This window comes from Stegodyphus dumicola, chromosome X2 (assembly GCF_044657685.1).
Source record: "Stegodyphus dumicola isolate Sdum_Otavi_A_Nest chromosome X2, ASM4465768v1".
In the NCBI taxonomy this organism is placed as follows: domain Eukaryota; kingdom Metazoa; phylum Arthropoda; class Arachnida; order Araneae; family Eresidae; genus Stegodyphus; species Stegodyphus dumicola.
This window is the reverse complement of record NC_140781.1, coordinates 183,391,002-183,395,704: the sequence shown is the minus strand read 5'-3', so window position 1 is coordinate 183,395,704 and position 4,703 is coordinate 183,391,002. Positions and strand designations below refer to the sequence as shown.

The window sequence follows — 4,703 nt, the reverse complement described above, 5'->3', positions numbered from 1 at the left end:
AGCTCGAACACTGTGATCTGTGTAGGCCGCACACATGTTTTATTTTGTGTGGTCCGCGGAACTACTAAGTACACACTTAGTAGTGACCGACTAAATATATATAATTAACTTCATATAAGAAATTTGTATTAAACTTGCCTATTAAAGCAGACTAGAGAAAATTATCAGCTGTTGGGAGGATTTTCGAGTGCGAAACCGTATTTTGTAAAAAAAAAAAAAAAAAAAAAAAAAAAAATCTGTAAGCTAGCTGGTTAGTTTGTAGAGACATTAGGTAATTTGGAAGCAGGCAAGATGAAAAATGAGCAGACACAAAAACGGACTTCTGAACTAATGTATAAATATATGCATTTAACTGTTGACAGAGTAAAATTGCATGTTTGATGCAAAGATAGTGCTATAGTAAACGCTTTTTCAATTCTAATGTAACCGTTTCTAATAACGAATTTATGATGTAACCTGAAAATAATAACATTAAAGTAAAAATTTTTTAGCCGTAGAAGAAATTAAAATAAAAAAAAATAATAAGCATATATGAAAGATTTTACTAATTTTCTAACCCCCCCCCCCCTCTGAATTCACTTTTCGCTACAGTGGCCTCAACTCGTTGCCGATGTCTTCTCCAGAATAACACAAATACATGTCAAGGCAGTTAGTAAATACAAATGTCTTGAAGAAGACGACAAATATTCGAGTAAGTACGAATTTGAGCATTGCACTCTAGCAAGTACTTGAGCGAATCTTTCCAGAGAGAGCAATGCTTCTCTGTCCTTGTTAAGGAGTTATTGCGAAGGATTTCTTAGTTTTTTTGCTATTAGTCTAGTTCTTCGGAATAGTCTTGAAATTATAAAAATAATTAATATCAGGATTTTCATAAACCTTGAAGCCGAAAAATAAGCAAGTAGTTGCTTACATATTTCAAACACTTTTGTTGTGATTTAAAGCGTGATTTAATCCTCTTAAGCGTAGAATTTTTAAAAGCAATAAATCTTTTAGTAAACTGAATCTATCTGGTATAATAAGCTTGCTACGCTGAAAGTTCCTAATGCTTTCTTATTTAATGATTTTTTAAAAATATTTTTGCGTACTTCATAGGTATAATGCATAACTATTCTAATGCAAAACAAATTAATTTTTTTAATATTTTACTCCGTGATCACAGTCTTCTCTTTCATTTCACATCAGAAGATATTGCAACATCTTCTATCAATGCAGGAGGTAATACATAATTCAGTGTCCTTCTTGCAGCATCTGCTATCAATTGAAGGAGCAAATATGTAATTCAGTGTGCTTTCCCCCCCCGTCATTTAATCTGTTAAAATTCACTACTAACGAAAGAAAACATATAAAAATAGTTACTTTTTTTAAAGACACAATTATTTCCATAAGTATATCATGAGCAATTGAAGCTATTCAGCCAATATATTTATTTGTGATACATTTTCTGTGGTCATGCATTTTATAGTTTCGGTGATATTTTTATAGTTTATATTTTAACTACAGGTAATTTTTACAGGTTAATTAGAAACGAATTCTACCCGTTTTCCCCAAAGCACAGAAAGAAATTCTTCACTGTTTAAACATATTTACGTTTTTACACTATCAATGCAACACCTACCTGTTTCTTATATATACTGAAACAGTTGTCCATTATTAATTAATTATGATTATTATTAAGTTGTGCTTATGAATATTTTCATATCGTGCTAATATACTGCTTGTCCTTTCCATGATAATTCTTTTCCTTATCTTATTTGCAATTCTTAGCTGCTGTGATTTCAATTTGTAACTGAATAATAACGTAAGAACAGAAATCGAAGCAAAGTGACTGTAATACAACTTGTTTATCCTTTCCAAATTAAGAATTTATGATTTCAGTAAGCCTGTTTTTGCAGAGAAACAGATCTTTCTTATCCGTTGCTCATCATTCTGAGGAATAGCCTGAAGTAAATAGCCGTTACGGTCGAGGCATTTTTGTCTTTTTCAGGAATGCGCTAAGTGATAAGATTTTAGCTTATCCCCCTTGTAAGAACAAAGTAGTTGGTGACACTATTGCAAAGCTAACGAAACAGAACCTGCTAACGAAACCCCGAGTCAAAGCTTCATCCGCAACTGTAATCTATGCGCATTTTCCAACAAATAATAAAATTAATAATGATAAACTATTTTTATTGCTATCAAAATCTAATTTTAACGAACTTTTTGTAGCGCAACTGAACATTTAAAGAGCCGTTTAACAACTTACATAATCGTTATGCGTCGGTATACGTACATATTTCGATATCTGAGCAATAAATATTATACGTACATAATCAGTAAATTCTACATTCAAGCCATTCTTTTTTGCTTTTCGCAGTGCTAAACATTTATTTTCTGATTGCATAGTATTTTGACTATTTATTCCAATTCTCGCTTACCTAAGATGCTCAATGGCAATATCTAAAAATAAAAATTAACAAAAAAATATTCTATCATCGTTTTACTGCGGTATACTAGTGCTTAAAAATACGGTCCGAATATTTATAATAAAGGTGTAGAGACAGTAGGTATTTTTTGGAAGCAAGAGAGATTGAAAAATTAGCAATGGAATCGAACCGCGGACCTTTGGAATACGCGCCCAGCGTGCAGACCACCACACCACGAAAGCATGCCAAGAAGGCGGGAGAAATACTTTATATACTCCCCCTTTTAAAGGGCGACTGGGGTTTTTTAAGGGGCCCAATCGCCAAATCCTGGGTGAGGAGAATCATCATCCAACACCCTTTTAGTTCGGGCACCTGTGTAGAGACATTAGGTACTTTTTTGGAAGCAGGAGAATTGAAAAATTAGCAACGCCTTCGCCGGGAATCGAACCGCGGACCTCTGGAATACGCGCCCAGCGTGCAGACCACCCCACCACGAAGGCATGCCAATAAAGCGGGAGAAATACCTTATAAAGTGATTTCAAGGATCAGACCAGATGTTTTTCATCTACTTCAGTTTTAGATATAAATTAGCAAACATAACATAGAAGGAATAAACTGCGCTTCTTTTCAGTAATCGGAAATTGATAAAACTGCTATGAGTTTTCAGCTAAGCATGAAGAATGCGCTTTAAATTAAAATTTTAAAGCTTTGATTTAAAAATTTCGGAAAAGCATATTAATTGTTGTTTAAAAGTAAATAAAATGTAGCAAGATTTCCTTTTCTTTAAATGATTTTGCAGCTACAAAATGTGTGAGTACATTTAATGTTGTTATCTTTAATATTATATGCTAAATGTGTTTCATATCTTTGAAGTAATTTATTCATTTAGTAGAGCAGTTAAAAATATTTTGTTCTTTAATTGAATTGTAAATTGATAATTTTTTGATTGCATTGAATTTAAAATAGATAGCGCTTTTATGAAAACGGAAATTAAAAATTTTATGGTGTTAGAAATGTAAATTTAAATAACTATTTTTGAATTAATTAAGTAAAGAATTTGAATATTTTAGGGAAGATTAATAAATTGTAATGTGATTAATCTATAAAGTATTTCTCCCGCCTTTTTAGCATGCCTTCGTAGTGTAGTGGTCAGCACGCTCGATGAGAATTCGAGAGGCCCGTAGTTCGAGTCTCGGCGAAGGCGTTGCCCACTTTCATCTCTTTTGCTTAAAAAGAGATATAGCTATTGTCTCTACAGTGGCGCAATTGGTTCCCCTAATCCGCAGTCGTCCTTTAAAGGGGAAGCATATAAGGTATTTCTCCCGCCTTCATAGTGTGGTGGTCAGCACGCTCGGAGTGTATTTGAATATTTTATAATTATTCCGAGAATGAAGTAAAGATAGAATGCAAATGACAGAAAATGCTAATGAAATGCGTTTTGAGTAATAATAAAGAGGAAAATATAAAAAATGTAACTTTCAGCATTATCGTAATAAATATTAAAAACATTAGTAATTTAAAAATTGAATAATCATAACGAAATTGAATATGTGTGATGTAATTAAAATGTGAAATGGATAATAAAAAATAATCTCAAGTTATGGTGGATGGTTAGTATGTTATAAATAATTGAACGTAAGCTGTATGTTAACGGAGTACTGGTTCAGAACCAGAGGCTTATTATTACCTCTGTACAAGTGCTCCTGTTGCCCTCTTTATGCAAGATAATGTTGAAGGCTGTCATTTTATGACTGAGTGTAACTTTTTTATATATTATTATTATTTTGCATTTTTTATTATGGAATATATTAGTGTAGTTCACAAAGGACAGTTACCTTATGCAAGGAACGGAGGTCTTTTCAGCAGCGTAAGGACCCTTGTCCATTCCTGCAGAACAAACACACTAGTTAGCTCAAGCGGATATGCCCTATGATCGCAATGTTTATTTAGAAGTACTGATGTGCTTCCAGTTGGGTAAAATGAGGAACTGCAAATGAAAGATAATAACAGTCAAACCATAATTTCTAAAATATTACTCCTACTATATTTATGATGTTAAAATATGATTTATCAATATGAAAATTAGTGTCATAAATTTTAGTATCTGTTACTGTTAATTAGGATAGGTAATAGTTACGTAAAAGTTTTTATTTGTGATACTCTGTGAGAACAAAAACCATTCCTGAAGAATTATGATTATATGTACTTTAAAACAGAAAAGCTTTTGGACTGAAACACTGAAAAATTTAATAGAACTCTAAAAATGATACTTTTTTTAACATCTTATATTCAAATATTATA

At 32.1% G+C, this 4,703-nt stretch overlaps 1 non-coding gene across 1 annotated transcript; it reads left to right on the top strand.

The window, feature by feature from the left end:
* The first annotated feature begins 3,533 nt into the window (after nt 1–3,533).
* On the top strand, nt 3,534–3,606 carry TRNAS-AGA (transfer RNA serine (anticodon AGA)). The gene has a single exon. It is a non-coding gene; the product is annotated as a tRNA-Ser (tRNA).
* The last annotated feature ends 1,097 nt before the right edge of the window (nt 3,607–4,703 follow it).